At 42.5% G+C, this 21,952-nt stretch overlaps 1 protein-coding gene across 5 annotated transcripts in view; it reads right to left on the bottom strand.

Annotated features, from left to right (window-relative positions):
- SH3KBP1 (SH3 domain containing kinase binding protein 1) overlaps positions 1-21,952 on the bottom strand; it is a 395,797-nt gene that overhangs the window by 32,920 nt on the left and 340,925 nt on the right. The window lies entirely within an intron of this gene.

The raw sequence follows: 21,952 nt of genomic DNA, 5'->3' as shown, positions 1-21,952 counted from the left end.
GCTTTGCTGCAAGGATTACTACTACTATATAGACTACATCAGCCGCATATGGAACAAGCTCAGTGTAGCAGCACGCTCACACATTATCATGACCATGTATGTGATAATGCGTGAAGGGGTTAATGGCCTTTTACACTGGCTGATTATTGGGAGTCAACTTCATATGAACAACTTGTGATCGCCCTTACAACACTTTCTGTTACATGCGACAGAACATCCCCTATGTCTTCATAAAGGCAAAAAATGACAAATGAATAAATTATCATTGATGTTTGATCCCTTGATATGCAGGGCATTGTATGTTCAAACAAGCATTCAGGCGCTATTCCTGTTAAATATTCACGTCATCTATGTTAAAGGGAATCTGTCACCATGATGCTGAACAATTATCTTCAGTAATACATGAGTAGTACGCACATAGGTCCAGATCACTACTTCTTATTTTCCTACTGCCTCCTGTTCCTCTGCTTTCAGCACTCAAAGCTGCGCTGTAATACACAGTCCGGAGAGCCAGTCCTGACAATGTATTTCGGCACAGCTTTAAACCATGCCAGCGGGGCGACGGGGAGCAGTAGGAAAACAAGCAATAGTGTATCTGGACTCCTTATCTGCAGAACTCCTCATGTATTACTGCGGATAATAGTCCAAGGTCATGGTTACAGATTCTCTTCAAAGGGAACCTGTCACCGGGATTTTGGGTATAGAGCTGAGTACATGGGCTGCTAGATGGCCGCTAGCACATCCGCAATACCCAGTCCCCATAGCTCTGTGTGCTTTTATTGTGTAAAAAAACTGATTTGATACATATGCAAATTAACCTGAGATGAGTCCTGTCCCTGACTCATCTCACGTACAGGACTCATCTCAGGTTAATTTGCATATGTATCAAATACGTTTTTTTACACAATAAAAGCACACAGAGCTATGGGGACTGGGTATTGCGGATGTGCTAGCGGCCATCTAGCAGCCCATGTCCTCAGCTCTATACACAAAATCCCGGTGACAGGTTCCCTTTAAAGGACCTTCAGGCTCACAACTGATATCCACACCTGCATCCGAAAGCTTATATGTGACTTGCTGACATAAGTACCACTAAATCACACTCTAATATTTCATAGAATAAACCCATATCTAGTAACATGCTACATAAAAAGTAACAAAAAAAAATACTAGCCTGTATAGTTATACTTGTTTGCCAAGAGTCTTGACTTATTGCCTATTAAACCATGCAATAATCACACATAGTCAACAGGTCATAACCAACACTGCCAAGTGGTAAAATGAACACACACAGTCCTTATAAAACAGCATGCGGCCAGTTCACAGGAGTGGTTACAGCAGTGATAAACACTTTACAAGGCACAGAGCAGGCCCCGCCAAGTCTCACAATACAATGTGCAGGCAGCATTAGATCATGGTCTCTAGAGATCGGTTGGCACGCCTTAGATTGAACATGCAGATTATAGGACTAACTGGTCAGTTCAAACTTTTTCTAGAGGCTCCAAAATAACTTTGTCCTTTACCCTCCTGTCAACGCACAACAAAATTATAATATTGTGTGATTTGACACATAAGGTACTGGGGATACATGGACATCCACTGGTAAATTTGTGATTTTTTTCTATACTATTTCAGTCAAGTATACAGAAAAATGAACATTTCAATGTCACTTGGTCCACCATGTAAGAATGAATGTGCGTTTCTGCTCTAGCTCCTCAATAATTACAGATGTGTCAAAATGCTTATGATATAAAACAAGCACAAGAAGGTCAAACAGCGACCCCACTGATCTAATGCAGTGAACAGAATAGACACAAACATCAGCCTGACAGATAACAAGAAGAAAAAAAAGGAAAAATATGAAATACATTTTTCCTTTATCTTTACAAAATCAATGCTCAAGACTACTCCCAGAGATTTTATATAGACTGTATATGTATGCACAGTGTCGGACCACCATTAAAATTTATTTTGGGGGCCCACCGTACGGATACATTCAAATATAAAAAAAACTTGTTAGATTATTTATCATATGAACATAAGCTGGTTGAGGTGCTGTACATTGAATATGTGTATGTAGTGCAGTAAATCGAATGTGTTATGTGCCACTTGTGCAGGGGGTGGGAGACTAGGGGCCCAACTTGCTCAGGGGCCCACCTGTACCCCTGTGGGCCAGTCCGAGCCTGTGTATGCAGCAGGGGCGTTGCTAGGGTCTGAAGACATCCGGGGCACGAGCCCACGTGAAGCCACGTCCCCATCCCATGAAGCCACGCCCTCATCACCACTGGGGGGGGGGGGCCCTTCACAGTAGTTATTAACCCCTTTTCAGCAGTCCCCCCCTTCAGTGAATGGGGGACTGCTGAATGGGGTTAATAACTTCAGTGAAGGGCCTAGCCATCTGGGCAATCCCACAGATCCCTCCCTCCCCATATCAGTGCCATCCACAGATCCCCCTCCCCATAACTGTGCCATCCACAGATCCCTCTGCCCATAACTGTGCCATCCACAGATCTCTCTGCCCATAACTGTGCCATCCACAGATCCCCTGCCCATAACTGTGCCATTCACAGATCCCCCTGCCCATAACAGTGCCATCCACAGATCCCCCTGCCCATAACAGTGCCATCCACAGACCCCCCTGCCCATAACAGTGCCATCCACAGACCCCCCTGCCCATAACAGTGCCATCCACAGACCCCCCTGCCCATAACAGTGCCATCCACAGACCCCCCTGCCCATAACAGTGCCATCCACAGACCCCCCTGCCCATAACAGTGCCATCCACAGACCCCCCTGCCCATAACAGTGCCATCCACAGACCCCCCTGCCCATAACAGTGCCATCCACAGACCCCCCTGCCCATAACAGTGCCATCCACAGATCCCCCTCCCCATAACTGTGCCATCCACAGATCCCCCTGCCCACAACTGTGCCATCCACAGATCCCCCTGCCCACAACTGTGCCATCCACAGATCCCCCTGCCCATAACAGCGCCATTCACAGACCCCCCTGCCCATAACTGTGCCATCCACAGATCCCCCTGCCCATAACTGTGCCATCCACAGATCCCCCTGCCCATAACTTTTCCATCCACAGATCCCCCTCCCCATAACTGTTCCATCCACAGATCCCCCTCCCCATAACTGTTCCATCCACAAATCCCCCGCTGGGTAAGGTACATAGGCTCAGCAGGGCACTGGGGCCAGGGTGAGGGAGAGGGCACAGTATTCTAACTAGTCGACCAGGCTCTGGCAGACACACTCTTGAAGTATGCCGCGCTGCCGCCCTCACCTTGTTACCATGTCCAGCAGGCGCGCAGCGTGATGTGAGTCTTCAACTCTGCCACCAGCCTGCACGCTCTGCCTACGCCGGGTCCGCCCCTCCCCTATGCAGTCAGTGGCTGTGCGCTGCGCTGCTGAGTCCTAAATGAGTAAACCTCCGCCCGGCGACAGTAGTCCGCAGGTAAGTGCGGACGCGCCGCGGTACTGGTCAGGAGGGGGGTGGGGGTTTAATTGGTTGTTTGCAGGATTCGCAGCATAACATTCGGGGCACTAAACAAAACATCCGGGGCTCAAGCCCCGGATGTTTTGACCTAGCGACGCCACTGGTATGCAGGAGTCTTGGGCATGGAGTTTGTATGTTCTCCCTGTGTTTGCGTGGGTTTCCCCCTGGTACTCCGGTTTTCTCCCACACTCCAAAGACATACTGATCTTAGATTGTGAGCCCCATTGGGGACAAAATGATGCTAATGTCTGTAAAGCGCTGCGGAATATAATACTGCTATATAAGTGCATAAAATAAATAATATGTGTGTGTATATATCTGGAATCCACAATTCTCTATCTGCATACAAACATTTGAAGATTTTGTGAGATAGTCATCGTGTACCATTAAACTATTTCTATTTTGTTGTCACCTATTTACTTATTAATCATAGAAAAGGGTTACTAGCAGCAGAAGACATGCAAAGAATTTGTAACAAAATGATATTGACTTTTGTTTTTCCTTTGAAGTTCCATAGAACACCTTTAAGGGCCAGTTCACAAAGTGGATTTTGCCTTCTGAATCTTGGTGTGGATTCCTGCAGTAGCTGTGTGGTGCCCGCCTCCCATTATTTGCAATGAGAGGCAGCACTGCTGTTCAAGCGGCGAGTGGTTTAAAGCCACGACTGCTGCAAGAAGGGAAGCGTCCACTCTTGGCGCAGTGTCCAGGCAGACACCGCTGTGGCTGGTGTCTGCTCAGCTTAGCTCCATTCAATGGGGCTAAACCCAGGGCAGGTTCATGGCATTTAAAGTGAAAAACCGCAGGACAAACCACAGCGGCTTCTACCACAGAATAAATGTCAGTGGTCAAAATCTGCAGTGTGAACAGGCCCCAACTATGGCACAGCACTTATGAAACACATTAGTGACCACAGACGGCTCAATTTAGGCTCCCACTCCAGGTGAATATGCGTAAAAACAGAATGGTCTCTATTTCACATACGGACGGAGTAGAGTTAACGCTCTGTTTTCTGAGATTTCTGAGTTGTGTTATCTAATCTAAGCAAATACCTTCAATTGCTTTTCAATGGCTTTTGTCTCAAGATAACGCGATGAGTTAAGAAATTTGAGAGATATTATTCTGTATGATAATGCCACCAAAACTCTGAAAATATATAAGGAAATCTTGTATGCATCCCTATTATGTCTCCTCTCCTTGATCTGTGGCTGGCTATAAAATAATGGGCTGCAGCAGGATCCTTCCCCCACTGTGCTGTCTGCAGTAGAAGAACATGAATGCTAAGTCCTAGACCCTCATTTTCACACCAAAATGTACCAGGAGGAGATTCTGTACCATGTGGCTGTAGCCATACAATGAGACAATGCAGAACATACATTTTCCAGAAGTGGATACAAAACTGCAGTAGGTTCTAACATATGGTTCATATGGAAAGCAAAAAAATTATTATATATAATAGGAAGTGATTGATGAGAGTCAGATAAAATTCTGGAAACATTAGGGAATTCTAGAATTACATATGCACTGTACCATATTTCTTATGCAGCTTGGTTCCTCAGGGTTTTCTTACAATATCCTTGTAAGTCAGTAGCCAACAGATGAATCCGAGAAACACTTCCAGAAATCCCTCTCTTATAAAAATGTAAGTTTCAACCCTTCAAGGGCTGGTTCATGATAATAAGTATATAATATATTTTTTTAATAATAATAATAAAGTATTCAGTGTGAGAGGTTCTGTTCTTTCAGTAATTTTTTATATATGGAATTCTGTAAAAGCATGTGGTGCTTTAACTTATATCTAGATCCAAATCAGAAGACCTCCTTTCTCTGTTTTTGACGGCAATTTTTTTAAAAAAAAGAACCTTTCAGCGTTTCTGACACGTCTGCTCCAGTAATAATGATTATTCTTCATAGAAGAACAATTCTGCAGCACCTGTTCTAATATCTCTGCATTGTGCAGTTCCTCTGCTATTCACCTAGAAATTTATGAAAAAATTGACATCTGGTTGTTAACATTCCTGTGTCCAAGGGGTGTGTCCCTGCACAGTCCACACTGGCAGCACTCTTTGGATAATGCGCAAGAACACACCCCCAACTGTTCACGCGCAAATGTCCATTTATTCATAAATTTCTACAAAGAATAAGAAAGGAACGGCTCAAAGTACAGTTGCATGAAAAGAGGCTCCAGAATTGTTTCATGGAAAAAACATTTATTTACTGAGGCAGCTAGATCAGGGGAGTTCTATAGATTAGCTTAAAGGGGTTCTGCAGTTTTTATCCTCTGGATAGATCATCAGCATCTGAACGGAGGGGGTCCATTCAAGTGAACAGAGCTTAGCCCCTTCCAGGCCATTGATACTAGTTGTGACGTCACTGGGCCAGCGGTGAACAGTGAGAATGCCGCGGCACTGCTGGAGCGCCGCTGCCTTCTCAAACAGCTGATCGGCGGGGGTCCCAGGTGTCGGCCTCCCGCCGATCAGATGCTGATGATCTATCCAGAGGATAGATCAGTTTAAAAAAAACTGCAGAACCCCTTTGAAAATGATATCAGATTCATCACAGCAGAAATACATTCAGAAATATAGAAATGCTGCCAGGTCTCTTAGACGCTTCTAAAAAAAAAATCCGAACTTGTTGCTGAAGCCACAACGTTACTTTAACATGCAATATGCTGATTAAAGCTGTTATAACAGTAACTCATAAGAAAACTGTGCTGGGTTGCATGATACACCCCTGTGGAAATGGTGAGGTTCTAGTAAAGATTTGACAAATTAACAAAACTGGGATGCAAATGACATCTTGTAGGCAATGATAAATCAGAATGGCAGTGTGAGAGATACTGACGAGGAGCTGAAAGCGATCTTTTGCACGGTAAGACAATGTAGGAACCTGAAAACTGTACAGTGCAGAGCGGGATAAGAGATTGCCACTGCAAACATGCACTCTACAACTACACACTCATGGAAGAGAAGGAAAGCCTTACCCTCGTCAAGTGAAGAGGAGTAGTTACCCATTCTAAAGAGATGAATGTGAAGACAGCTTGATGGAAAATGAATGGGAAAAAAGAAGCATCACTTATAATGGAAGGAATGACGGCACCATACAGACAAAGCTGAGAAACAAACAATGCAGCATCTCAAGTGTGACAGCTACTGAGATATAACTACTCCCCCTCTCCTCCACACCCACTGATTGTTTCATCAAGATACCCATAGGTCAAATATATCATAATAATAGTATACCTAAACCTTCAAAGAAACTATCAAAACTAATTGTAAATGCAATAAAAAAGCATATTTATAATGTACTTTAATTATTTCTTTTTTACTTTTACCAGTGAAATAGGCACCTGAAGTTCAATCTGTATACTGGTACACTGCTGTGTATAGGAGTGCGGATTCCCCTGCAGCTGCACTGAGGGCTGTACAGGCAGGGGCATACATCGCTGCTCCTGCCTGTGCCAGCACTAAAGCTTGGCATAGATGGGCCACAGGAAGCAGGAGGGATGTGCTATGGAGCTCCTGACCTGCACTTGCTCCGCTCCTCTAATAGCCTGTACCGATGTGGTGTGCAGGCTATTTGTGGAGCGAGCTCAGGGCAGGAGCTCCATAGCACATTGTTACTCTGCCTGGGCCCACTCTGCTAAGGCCTGACATAGCCCATGTATGCCAGGCTTTGGAAGAGAAGCGGTGGTACAGGCAGGAGCAGCAATGTTCTGGTCTGTACTGTGCTTAGTGTGGCCGCAGTGTACAAAAGTACAGATTGCAAAGCACAATAGGCACCTGAACTTCAGATGCCTATTTTGCTGGTAAAAGTAAAAAATATATACGGTATATATATATATATATATATAGATATATAAATTTATATATACAGTATATAAGATGAAAATTCAAGTATGTTACAAATATGCTTTTTATCACATTTACAGTTAGTTTTAAAGTTTCTCTTAAGGTTGAGGTAGACTTCAGCATAATGCAAGCTCAAAGTGGACAATGTACAGAGCCTGAGCTGGAGTTTGGATCTTTGTTTATTCTGAATTGAATTGATAGGTACAGTGGGAGAGAGGCTCTAAGTTATATTCACATACGGCAGATTTGTTGCAGAAATTTCTAAAAATCACTTCCATACAAATGAATGGGGTTGTTTCAGTAAGCACGTGGATTTCTACAAGTACAATTCAGACAAGTGGGACAGTTAATGACATTTCTGCAAGAAACCTGCCATGTACTTCACCATTCTATAGGCAAGTGAACAGCACAGCAATTCTTAGGCCTCTTTCACACAAGCGTGTCCGGATAAGGTTCAGATGCGTTGCGGCAAACCCACGCGAGTAGGTACCCAATTGCAGTCAGTTTTGACTGCAATTGCGTTCCGTTGTTCAGTTTTTATCACGCGGGTGCAATGTGTTTTGCACGCGTGTGATAAAAAACTGAATGTGGTACCCAGACCCGAACTTCTTCACAAAAGTTCAGGTTTGGGTTCAAGGTTGTGTAGATTGTATTATTTCCCCTTATAACATGGTTATAAGGGAAAATAATAGAATTCTTAATACAGAATGCTAAGTACAATAGGGCTGGAGGTTTTTTTTTTTTTTTTTTTACTCGCCTTAATCCACTTGTTTGTGCAGTCAGCATCTCTTCTGTCTTCTTCTTTGAGGAATAGGACCTTTGATGGCGTTACAGCGCTCATCACATGGTCCATAACATGATATTTTACCAAGGTGATGGATCATGTGACGGACCATGTGATGAGCGCAATGACGTCATCAAAGGTCCTATTCCTTAAAGAAGAAGACAGAAGAGATGCCGGCTGCACGAACAAGTGGATTAAGGTGAGTTAAATTATTTTTATTTTTTTAACCCCTCCAGCCCTATTGTACTATGCATTCAGTATTAAGAATGCTATTATTTTCCCTTATAACCATGTTATAAGGGAAAATAATAATGATCGGGTCCCCATCCCAGTAGTCTCCTAGCAACCGTGCATGAAAATCGCACCGCATCCACACTTGCTTGCGGATGTTTGAGATTTTCACGCAGCCCCATTCACTTCTATGGGGCCTGCGTTGCGTGAAAAACGCACAAAATAGAACATGCTGCGATTTTCACGAAACGCAAAAGTGATGAGTGAAAATCAATGCTCATGTGCACAGCCCCATAGAAATGAATGGGTCTGGATTCAGTGCGGGTGCAATGCATTCACCTTATGTATTGCACCCACACGGAAATCTCGCCCGTGTGAAAGAGGCCGTAGGGTTCACTAACTTAACCCTTTATGGACATGTTGTGGATGCCTGTTTGAAATTCATCTGTCTATGGCAATAAGAGAAGGTAACATTAAGGTGCACATGGGACGTAAACTGAGAGGAAAAAACTCCACAAGCTACTTGCATATCTGTGGCAGATTTTGCTGTGGCTTTCACTCGGGTGCAACGGGTGAAATCTGCAGTGAAAATCCGCCACATAAATTTACATGCGAGAATCCACAACCTAAAACGTACAAACCGTGGATTTAAAATCCACCCCAAAATTGTCATGCGGATTCCACGTCGATTTTTTTAATTCTTGTTGCTACTGTACACACTGCAGATTTTCTGCTGGCAAAATCCAGCTGTAAAATTGAATGCATCCACCTTGTATGAACATCCTCTTAAAGGGGTTGTCCAGCCTTTTGGAATTTTTTCAACTGTGATCAGCAGGTTGTTGTACCTATTGTATAAATGATACTCGCCTGCTCCCCAGCGCTCCGCTCTGGCGTCCTGGCCTCATTCAGAGATTTTCTAATCCCCAGACTATAAACTTCTAGATTGACACAGTCACATATGCTGCTGCAGCCAATGACTGGCCTCAGCAGTGACGTGTCCCCAAGTGACACTTGACCCAGCACTGATTGTCGCGGGAGCAGGGGAGTATGATTTTTTCAATAGCTGCTTAGCACACTTACAATTAAGTCCAAAAGGCTGGATAATCCTTTAAAGAAATGTATTGTGCAAGGTCTGAAGAAATTTCTGTGTCATAGACCGCTGCCACATGCCCTGCAAAAAAGGACTATTCCATCAATAAAAATGATATTCTTTGTATAACAAAATAGTTATAGAGTTTTTCAATACACTTTCTATATCATCATACTTTTTAAGGTATTAGCTTGCTGTCGTTCAATAGGAACTTTTATTGTTTACTTTAACCCCTTAAGGACCGGGCCATTTTTCACCTTAAGGACCGGGCCATTTTTTGCAAATCTTACATGTGTCACTTTATGTGGTGATAACTTTAAAACGCTTTTACTCATACAAGCCATTCTGAGATTGTTTTCTCGTCCCATAGTGTACTTTATGACAGTTGTAAATTTGAATCAAAATATTTCATTTTTTGGTAAAATTCGCAACTTTCCAAATTTCAATTTCTCTGCTTTTAAAACAGATATAGATAACTCATATAATAGTTATTACTTTACATTTTCCATATGTCTGCTTCATGTTTGGATCATTTTAGGAATGCCATTTTATTTTTTGTGGACGTTGGTAGGCTTAGAAGTTTAGAAGCAATTCTTGAAAGTTTTCAGAAAATTTCCAAAACCCACTTTTTAAGGACCAGTTCAGGTCTGGGGTTACTTTGTGAGGCTTACATAATAAAAACCTCCCAAAAATTACCCCATTTTAGAAACTACACCCATCAAGGTATTAAAAACTGATTTCATAAACGGTGTTAACCCTTTAGGTGTTCCACAAGAATTAATGGAAAATGGAGATGAAATTTCTGAATTTCACTTTTTTGGCAGGTTTTCCATTTTAATATTTTTTTCCCTCCGCTAACAAATCAAGGATTAACAGCCAAACTAAACTCAATATTTATTGCCCTGATTCTGTAGTTTACAGAAACACCCCATATGTGGTCGTAAACTGCTGTACAGTACACGGCAGGGCGCAAAAGGAAAGGAACACCATATGGTTTTTGGAGGGCAGAAATTTACTGGGATAATTTTAACTTGCCATGTCACATTTGAAGAATCCCCAGATACACCCCTAGAGTAGAAACTCCAAAAAAGTTACCCCATTTTGGAAACTATGAGATAAGGTTGTAGTTCTGTTGGTACTATTTTAGGGTACAGAAGATTTTTGGTTGCTCTATATCAGTGTTTCCCAACCAGTGTGCCTCCAGCTGTTGCAAAACTACAACTCCCAGCATGCCTGGACAGCCTTTGGCTGTGCGGGCATGCTGGAAGTTGTAGTTTTGCAACAGCTGGAGGCACACTGGTTGGGAAACACTGCTCTATATTACACTTTTTGTGAGGCAAGGTAAAAAAATAACTGTTTTGGTACTGTTTTTATTTTTTGTTATTTACAACGTTCATCTGACAGGTTAGATCATGAGCTATTTTTATAGAGCAGGTTGTAACGGACGCGACAATACCAAATCTGAAAACTTTTTGTTGTTGTTTGTTTCAGTTTTATATAATAAAGCATTTTTGAAAAAAAATATTTTTAAGTGTCTCCATATTCTGAAAGCCATATATTTTTTTTTTTGGGGGGGAGACTGTCTTATGTGGGGGCTCATTTGTTTCGGTATGAGATGACGGTTTGATTGGTACTATGTTAGGGTGCATATGACATTTTGATCGCTTGGTATTACACTTTTTGTGATGTAAAGTGACAAAAAAATGGCTTTTTTTACACCGTTTTTTTTACGGTGTTCCTCTGAGGGTTTAGGAAATGTGATATTTTTATAGAGAAAGTTTTTACGGATGCGGCCATACCTAATATGTCTACTTTTTTTATTTACACTAATATAATTTTTGAAACAAAAAAAAAAATCATGTTTTAGTGTCTCAATAGTCTGAGAGCCATAGTTTTTTTCTTTTTTTGGGCGATTGTCCTATGTAGGGGCTAATTTTTTTGCGGGATGAGGTGACGGTTAGATTGGTCCTATTTTTGACACTGTTTTTATTTTTATTTTTTTATGGTGTCTATCGGACGGGGTGGATCATGTAATATATTTATAGAGCTGGCCGTTACGGACGCAGCAATATGCAATATGTTTTTTTTTTTTTTTTTTAACTTTCTATTTTTTTATTGAAAACACTTTATTTTTTTTAACTTTATTTCTGGCCCACTCTAGGACTTCAACTTTTGGGGGTCTGATCCCCTCTGCAATGCATTACAATACATACATAAATGTTTTATTGACGGTGGCAGGCTGTGGGCATTAGAGAAGAAGTCTTTATTCCAGGAGAATCCCTTTAAGAGGTTAACACTCTACCCTGATCATGTGATGGACACACAGGTGCACGATTGGTTACAAGACGCAGCTCTGTAACCGTCATTATTCCTGCGTATGTGTGTCCATCACATGACTAGGCCAGATCTCAAAGTACACAATGAAAGTTCCTACTGAATGACTGCAAGCAGAGATTTTGAAAACCGTGAGGAATTGCTACAGAAAAATTGAATAACGTTTCATTTTATAAAGAACAACTCCTATTTGCTGCAACAGGAATGGCTTTTTAAGCACCTTTGCCTGAAATGTTAAAGGGATTGTCCGGGTTCAGCAGGTTATATGTAAATATCAGAACCCTACAGTTAGGCCTCTTTCACACGACCGTATGGCTATTTCTGTGTTTTGCGGTCCATTTTTCACGGATCCGTTGTTCTGTTTTTTTGTTTCCGTTGTGTTTCCGTTCCGTTTTTACTGGCATATACAGTATACAGTAATTACATAGAAAAAATTGGGCTGGGCATAACATTTTCAATAGATGGTTCTGCAAAAACGGAACGGATACGGAAGACATACGGATGCATTTCCGTATGTGTTAGTTCTTTTTTGCGGACCCATTGACTTTAATGGAGCCACGGAACGTGATTTGCGGGCAATAATAGGACATGTTCTATCTTTCAACGGAACGGAAAAACGGAATGCATTCGGAGTACATTCCTTTTATTTGCGGAACCATTGAAATGAATGGTTCCGTATACGGACCGTATATGGAATGCAAAAAACGACCCGCAAAACGGAAAAAAAAACGGTAGTGTGAAAGAGGCATTAAGCAGTGGTGTTAAGGCCTCTTGCACCTGAACATTTTGCGTTCCGTATACGGAACCATTCATTTCAACGGGTCTGCAAAAAAAACAGAAGGTACTCCATATGCCTTCCGTTTCCATATTTCCAGTCTGTGCAAAGATACATGTCCTATTATTGTCCGCATAACAAGTATAGTACTGTTCTATCAGGGGCCAGCTGTTCTGGTCCACAAAAAAACGGAATGCACACGGACGTCATCCGTATGCCTTCCGTTTCTGTATTTCGGTTCCATTCAAAGCACTGTGTGCTGTCCGCATCCATTCCGTCCCCATAGAGAATGAATGGATCCGCACCCGTTCTGCACAATTGCGGACCACAATTGCAGATGGACAAAGAAAGTACTGTTCTATCAGAGATGTATTTTTTGTGGATCCATTTTTTGCGGACTGCAAAATACTGAAAAAGTCATACGGACATGTTCAAGAGGCCAAAGCCATACGGTTGTGTGCAAGAGGCCTAAGACAAAACCGGACAAATCAGGGGATCTACCTGTAAGAAAGAATAGATGATTACTTACCTGGCAAAATCTGTGACACCACTCTGGTTCTCCCGGGATAGCTCTGTTTTCCTGGCTGCAGCGGAGACATCACATCAACAACACGTGACCACTGGCCTAGTCAGTGCACAGCTGAGGCCAGGGATTGGCTGCAGGGGTCATGTGTTGTCAATATGATGTCACCACTGCAGCCAGGAAAACAGAGCCCTGCCAGGAGAACCAGAGTGGTGGTATGGGATCTATCAGTAATTATCTATTCTCTATTACAGGAGTTGTCTGGTTTCCGCCTGAAACCAGACAATCCCTTTAACTGCAGGATTCTGATATAAAGATGCATCCAATTGTCACGGCTGTGTCATGGTCTGGTGGTAGTGGACTCTGACACTTTAGCCGTGCATGCTTGTTGCCGGTGGCAAATTGTAGTTTTTAGCATGTTTACACACTTCCCCTTTAAGGTTGTTATCTCTTCCCATTCTGGTGGGTATGGGGTTAAATTGTGAGCAAGGTGGAGCTGGGTGTGGGCTCTTATAGTACTTGGGCCTGGAGCCTAAGATTACTGGGACTTCAGCTTCTGGTGGAGCTGGAGGTATGCTGCCATCCTGGACCTTACCATCTGTCCAGTTTGAGGGCCACCTTGTTGGACATAGATTGTCATCCCTTATGTATCCTCCATGTTCCCTACCTTACCTGTGTTGATGTTTGGTGTGGGTTTATGTTTAGGGTGTGGTGTACGTCTTGTAGTTTCATGTCTGGTCTTTTGGTGTTGTTCGTCCAGCATGTATGCAAGGCGTTTCCCTGTGTGTTGTGTCTCCGGTGAGGAGGCTCCTGGGTTCCTCGAAGGGGGAACCGCGTTGACCACCTGCCTGCGGAAGTGGGCTCCAGGGTTTCCCAGAGAGGGAACCACTAGTCAGTAGCAGTTGTTGTTTCATCCAGTTGTTGTGGCAGGTAAGTGCTGTTGTTCCAGTGTGTGTTGTTTGCGCTGGGTGCTTACCTGCCAATCTGGTTTATGCTACTGTCTGCTCGTTTCTTGTTGTTAGGCCTGCTGGAGACTCCGATTCATCCGTGTCATGGATGAACAGGTTGTCTCCTAGCCCTGACATTATTACCAGGGATCTCTAGGGTTAGTAGGGCCCGAAGTTCCAGATATGAGACCTCCCAACATTAGGGTTCGCTCATACAGTTAGGAGGTCAGGGCTAGGATTTAGGGATGTGTTAGAAGGTTACCTGCTCCCTTTATTCCTGTTTCCAGGCCTAGTGGCATATCCCGCCAACCTACATTGTATGGTGTGGAGTTTCCCCCACTCTCCACCGTGACACCAATATATTCCCTTTTTCTGTCTTTATTTAAATCTTAAAGGGGTATTCCCATCTCAGAAAATGGGGGCAAATTGCTAGGATAAGCCCCCATTGTCTGATAGGTGCGGGTCCCACCGCTGGGACCCGCACCTACAACGACAACGAAGCGGAGAGAGCTGTGGCTGGAGGACCGTCCACCACCAAGTGCTGCTCCCATAGAAGTGAATGGGAGCGCACCGTGCATGCACGGCCCATGCTCCCATTCATTTCTATGGGGCAGAAGGCAATAGCCGAGCCAGCGCTCGGCTATTTTCGGTGGCCCCATAGAAATGAATGGAGGGTGGCTGCGCATGCAAAGTGCGCCCTCTGTTCATTTCCTGGTTCCGTTCCCATTGTAGGTGCGGGTCCCAGCAGTCGGACCCGCACCTATCAGACAATGGGGGCATATTCTAGCGATATGCCCCCATTGTCTGAGATGGGAAAACCCCTTTAATACTGGGCTGGAAAATAATTCTATATTCTAGTAATTCTTTATACCATTCAATGTATGATATAGAGGTAGTTGAGGGACTTTTACCAGTGTTGCCATTACTGGATCATCAACCTTTATAATAAACAAAATAATACACTAATCTCTACACTAATTACACAAATAGAAACTGCTTATGTCTTATTGTGAGGTTCACCATGATCTTTATTCAGCTCAATTGCAATGATTTCGAATAATATCCCTATAGGAAGCAGCAGGGTATGAGGATTACTGATTGTTTTGTTCTGCTCTGATTAAAACTCCCACTCAAAGCGCATCGTAGGTAGTCGCTGATTTTTCTGCATTAGGCAGCTTTAATGCAAAGTAAAAGCAGTCTGATATGTGTGGACTTTATCATCAATGATATTATAGGGGTTTTCTGGGATTTAAAAGCTATGTACATGGGGCAATTTTTTATGATTGCATTTTACTCATTTTGGATTAAAAATATTGAGCCGTTCTGTCAAAAAGGGTTAACTGTTTTTCTAGCTGTGTAGCTGTAGCTTTTTACTTTGATTTTGTGCCAGTCATCTAAAAATGAGTACAAGCGGAAATCTTTCCATTAAACCTTATCTCTGTGAAGGCTTCACTCCAGGTTCTAACAATCACTGACTGAAGTCACTGAACAAACAATGACCAAACACTGACTGTGTGAAAGCAGCTTGAATTAATTAAGACCCAAAATAGGTAGGTTGTTAAGGGGTTAACCTTGTCTGAAATTGTTACAGAACCCGTAAAGATGAAAGGTTACTGGTGGCAGTAAGTTACCGGTTTGGTTCAAATGTAATTCATGAGATGAACTGTTCATCACGAAGCTCTTTGTATCTTACAGTAGGCCAAGCGCTACATGCAAATGGTCAATATCTTTGTATCTGACACATAAAATACTGATATACAAGTCAAATGATAACAATTCCACAGCTGGATCCAGAGGAGAAAGTACATCCTCTTTAATACATATCCCCGAAGAATAGCATCGATGCTCATTTACACAACTGATGGTGCCTCTCGCCTCCCACATGAATAAAACATGACAACAGCAAAAGAGGAGATACCTTAGAAATAAGTAAATGATATAATGGATAAAACAAAAACCTTGCTACTCGCCTCGGTGCATGAATTCTAACCGCGCTACAGTACGTTATAAAGATATAGCCGGGCTATTATAACACACCCCTGTCTTCTGACCTTTACTGACAGAATAATACCCTGGAATTCTGCTGTGAATTACCACTTTAATGTAACAGTAGGAAGAGATTCCTAGAAATAGAAAAATAAAATATGAGATGAGTAGTGATTGTGGGAATAGGACAGGAGACCCTTTTCTAGACTTCCTTTCCGTCAGGGGCAGACTGGGAACTTAAAGTGGCCCTGGAAAAAAAATAAAAAGTGGCCCCATTTTGTAGGCAGGTCCAAATTAACAGAGGGCGGGGCAACACAAGTAGGCGGGGCTATCAATACCATGGTGCAAAATAACATCTCAGCAGAACCAAATAACACAGTGTAGGCACAATATACTGCCCCAGAAGCTGGCCCTCTGTGGTGGTCATCAATAGCTGCCATCTTCTGTCCTCCTCCAGTTGTCTATGGAGCAGGGGGGAGGTGAAGTGCGGGCCACAGCAGTTGAATTCAGGAGGGCATGTGTGATCACTGGCTGGGTACATCAGTACCTGATTCTCACAGCTATAATTACTGTTGAGAGCTCATTACTTATCTGGTCAGTGGCAGAGAGGAGGACTTGTGTGGCCCCCTGGGGCATCGGCCCACAGGGAAATTTCCCTGTAGGGTCTATGGCCAATCTGCCCCAGCTTTCTGTAATCTCATTAAAGGGGTTGTCGCCTTTTTACAATAAAGCTGTCCTACTTACGAACTGGTTGCTACAGGTTCTGCTGCAGAAAACCTCCAGCAATCAACTTAGGGTACTTTCACACTAGCGTTTAAGTTTTCCGGTATTAAGTTCCGTCATAGGGGCTCAATACTAGGAAAAGTTTCAGTTTTGTCCCCATTCATTGTCAATGGGGACAAAACTGAACTGAACAGAATGGAATGCTCCAAAATGCATTCCGTTCCGTTTAGTTGTGTTCCCATACTGAAGAGCAAACTGCAACATGTTGTATTTTGCTTTCCGTCCTGGGATGCGGAGCAAGACGGATCCGGCATTACCCCTAATGCAAGTCAATGGGGACGGATCCGTTTTCTCTGACACAATAAAAAACGTATCCGTCCTCCTTTGATTTTCAATGGAGTTAATGACGGATCCATCTTAGCTATGTTAAAGATAATACAACCAAATCCGTTCATAACGGATGCAGATGGTTGTACATAAGTAACGGAAGCGTTTTTGCTGAACCCTGCCGGATCCAGCAAAAACGCTGGTGTCTAAGTAGCCTAAGATTGCAGGAGGAAGTTGTGATTGGCCATACATTTTTTCGTGCAGCGGCCACTACAGGGACAATTGAGTATTACATGCCTGTTCTTTGGTAGCTGCTGCCTGAGGTGCCTAACAGCAGGGAATCCCAAGGTGGGGATGAAATCACTATATAATCAGGTGTCTTATCTTAGACAATTGTTTTTTTATTTTTTAGAAAAATACGATAGTTGATAGTAAATAACAATTGACTGCAGATGCAAGCCAAGTGGAGACCAGACTGCCTTCAGGAATAAGATGGGGGGTTTCTACAGGGTGACCACTGTGTGGCTGCTGCATGTGGCTGATGCCCTGTCCACCCGTGAAGGCTGCACAGGTTTGAAGGTAATACCTTTGTTAAAGCCATAGATGGCCGCTGCCAATGTGCTGAGTTTCGCATTTCAGCCATTTAAAAGCTGCCATATACCATTCATCTAAATTAATACGCAAAGCACCTAAGGTATCTCAAATGTATGTGTCCTTACAGGCTAGAAGCTGAAGCTAAACAGCTCACTTGAAGCACCACCATAGTTACTCTGTTCTATGGGATCTTGTTTTGTAGATGTTCCACACACAGGTCAATAATGCATTGCACAGTAATTTAATGGCTATGGACAGTCATGCAGTCTGCATGTATCCTCAAACATTGCAGGCTGCTTAGTCCCATTCAGTTGTGTCAAGGCTCATTCTGTAATCCCACCTCTCTGCTCCCCTCAATGCTCATCTAAGGTGACATCAAAATCAAATCGAATAACTCTAAGGCCTCTCTCACACGACCGTTTTTTTTTTCTGTTTACGGACCGTCTTTTGCGTTTTGTATACGGTCCGTATACGGAACCATTCATTTCAATGGTTCCGCAAAAAAACGTAATGTACTCTGTATGCATTCCGTTTCGGTATTTCCGTTCCGTTGAAAGATAGAACATGTCCTATTATTGCCCGCAAATCACAATCCGTGGCTCCATTAAAAAAAATAAAAATGAATACATACGTAATGTACTCTGTATGTATTCCGTATCCGTTCCGTTTTTGCAAAACCATTTATTGAAAATGTTATGCCCAGCCCAATTTTTTCTATGTAATTACTGTATACTTTACATGCCATACGGAACGGAAAAAAAGAAACAGAAACAAAAAACAAAGGATCCGTGAAAAACCATACGGTCGTGTGAAAGAGGCCTAAATCAAAAGGGATGCAAGCTTTATAAAGCCCCTATCACACGGGCGAGAATTCCGTGCGGGTGCAGTGCGTGAGGTGAACGCATTGCACCCGCGCTGAATCCGGACCCATTCACTTCAATGGGGCTGTTCAGATGAGCAGTGATCTTTACGCATCACTTGTGCGTTGCATGAAAATCGCAGCATGTTCCATATTCTGCGTTGCGCAGGCCCCATAGAAATGAATGGGTCTGCGTGAAAATCGCAAACATCCGCAGGCAAGTGCAGATGCGGTGCGATTTTCATGCATGGTTGCTAGGAGATAATAGGGATGAGCAACCCCATTAAAGTCTAATCACTGTATTATTTTCCCTTATAACATTGTTATAAGGGAAAATAATATCATTCTTAATACAGAATACTTACTAAAATGTGGCTTCAGGGGTTAAAAAAAATAAAATAAACTCACCTCATCCTTTTGTTCGCGTACCTGGCATCGTCCTCTTTCTTATTCTCCTTCAGGACCTGCAAAAGGACCTTTGATGACGTAATCTTCTATCTTCATTCAGCAGGACCTGCGCTGATGTCACCGCGCTCACCACGTGCTGAGCGCATTTACGTCATCAAAGGTCCCTCTGCAGGTCCTAAAGGAGAAAAAAGAAGACGATGCCGACTGCGCGATCAATTGGATGAGGTGAGTTAATTTGTATTTATTTTCTAACTCCTCAAGCCACATTTTAGTTAGCATTCTGTATTAGGAATGCTATTATTTTCCCTTATAACCATTTTATAAGTGAAAATAATAAAATCTACAGAACACCTAACCCAAACCCGAACTTCAGTGAAGAAGTCCGGGTTCGGGTCTGGGTACCACATTCAGTTTTTTATCATGTGCGTGCAAAACGCATTGCACCCGCACAATAAAAACAGAACAACACAACGCAATCACAGTCAAAACTGACTGAAATTGCATGTGTACTCGCGCGGGTTTCCCGCAATGCACACGCGACGCATCCGGAGCAAATCCGGGACGCCCGTGTGAAAAAGGCCTAAGTGTTCAGCAGGGCAGAGAGGGGCTGCAGTCCAAGCTCTTATGATGGATAAGCTTGCAATGTATGTGAATATCTGCAGGCGATAAATGGAAACATTGTTTAATAAAACTTAATTTAAAAAAAAAATGATTTTTTTGTGTCAAAATCAGTTCATTTTACTCAAAGAACATGTTTCAAGGTTTTCATAGTCTTTAAAGCTGATAAGATCATGGCGTAACTCAAAATTGTTGGTGTTCTAACTGTACATTTCTAGACTCTTCTGTATAAATTAGTATGAATCTTGTGTTATATTATTTTCTAATGTCTTTAGGACTAACAGGATACAGAACTCCTAATGGTGGCTGCAGTAAAACACTATAGAGATAAATGAAGAGACAAACAATGAGGAATGACAAGGGGGATATCCTGGGATGAAGGGTGGGTGACACTCTGGGAATTCGACACTCCACATTTCTCTGGAGACATTCTATTGCACGTATTAAAAGTCATTTACATTCTGCATATTTGCAGTAGCAAAATAAAAGGTCCTGAAGGCAATACGTAATCTAGAAATACCTTTCTTCCACTTCTATTCCACGTCGAATATTTATAAGTGCATATAGGATCAGTCAATGCAACAATATGGCGATATAATAGATATTGGGATGCATATAAAGGAGACAAGGTACTGCTGCCCTCTTCTGTTTCCCTCCCTCCACCCTTAAGAATCTCCTCATCACTAATCTGCATGGATTATTTTCACACATATACAATTTACTTTGTCTATTATGACTATAAAAACCAGTGCTTAGTATTATTTCTCTGCTTATCTGAGATATTGATGCCCTTTCCTAAAGGCACATTGGCTTGCAGTGCTCTGCTGCTTTCATTCTGATCAGACTGCTACTAAAAAATGATCATGTAAAGATATAAAACTGGATCCTGCCATTGCAATGCAACAAAATCATACCTGGCAGACAAGAAAGAGTTTGGATCTTGCTGCTCGTAGCTCCAGAGTAACAAAGTAGCTGTTACTCAACTGAGTGACTTGAGCAGATGACATTGGAGAAGTGACACATGTTAAATCTTACATGATCTGTTTACCAGAGACCTTCCCTTACTAGCAATGTGCCTCTAACAGGACGGTGCGGGGCACCCCCTCTGCCCACCGCACACAGATGAGCTGGGTTACACAGCATTTGTATCTCTGTTCTATTAGTCATAATTTTCATCTCCACATTACTAGAAAATGATTGTGTCACGTAACCTAAAAGTAAAGTGCTGCTACGCTAGGACGTTGCATTCCTAGTCATTTTCCAATATAATAATATAAAAGCGCAGAGCTGCTGGAAGCTGCGTGTTCCACGTATTACCGGGACCATTATGTTATATAATGGCACTGAGGGGCTACTATAATGTTTTCATAGATATAATGACAGGGCTTCCCTAATGCAGTCACATATTGTGGAGCAGAGAGGGAACAGAGTAGTAATGGATTAAAGAAGGGAGACAACACAACGTGAGGAAGGTTCCTAGTGAACAATTGTTCAATTGTGGAGGCTGAGTAGTCAGTGATGACCATGATCACAATGGTACTCGGCAGGGGTGCATGAGGGCTTCCTTGAGTGTCCATTTGACCAGCAATACCACATGAGACCACGTGCCATGGTTTAGGTGGGACCTCCCTCTCCAATGCACCATTATTGTTACGTCCTCCTCAGTAGTCATTTTGCTGACAGAATGTGCTGGCAATCTATTAACCATTGATTATGGATTATGATAGAGTAGCCAGTGCTTGATTCATCAGCGTTTTCATTTCACTGCTGTGCCCCATAAGTAAAGAATTTGGACGTCAAACTGATATTTCTTTGATTTACCAAAGTGATTTAAGATACAAGACAATGTCCCACTTACTAAGTAATATCTGGCATTCGTTCAAAGATGATGTCAGCTCAAAGACTAAATGTAAGAACGTTCCTAAAATATGGCCCTCCTGGAAAATTTTTATATGAAATCCAATGCCGTATATCTCCCCTTACAGGGCCATAAATGGAGTGCATGGGTGTGACTGTCTGAGTCCAGTACTGAACAATATTATAAGAAATTACTGATTTACTTAATAAAGAAAATACAGAAACATTTATATTTGTATATTATACTAAAACTAATAGGTATTAGATTCCCAGCAGGTCCTTTACTATCTAAACCAGCAAGAATAAAGTACATAGAGGGGAAGGAGCAGTAGTGGTAGTATTAGGATGCCGTTTACTGCATGATCACTGGGATTAACACATCTCTATTCATGCTAAAAGGATTGTCCAGAACAGTGACATAAAAGTAAAATGTCAGTATTTTGCTGATACAAAATATTGTAAGATACTTAAAGGGAACCTGTCACCGGGATTTTGTGTATAGAGCTGAGGACATGGGTTGCTAGATGGCCGCTAGTACATCCG

The sequence above is a fragment of the Bufo gargarizans genome, chromosome 3, assembly GCF_014858855.1.
Source record: "Bufo gargarizans isolate SCDJY-AF-19 chromosome 3, ASM1485885v1, whole genome shotgun sequence".
In the NCBI taxonomy this organism is placed as follows: Eukaryota; Metazoa; Chordata; class Amphibia; order Anura; family Bufonidae; genus Bufo; species Bufo gargarizans.
The sequence above is the reverse complement of the archived record's forward strand: the minus strand, read 5'-3'. Positions and strand labels throughout refer to the sequence as shown.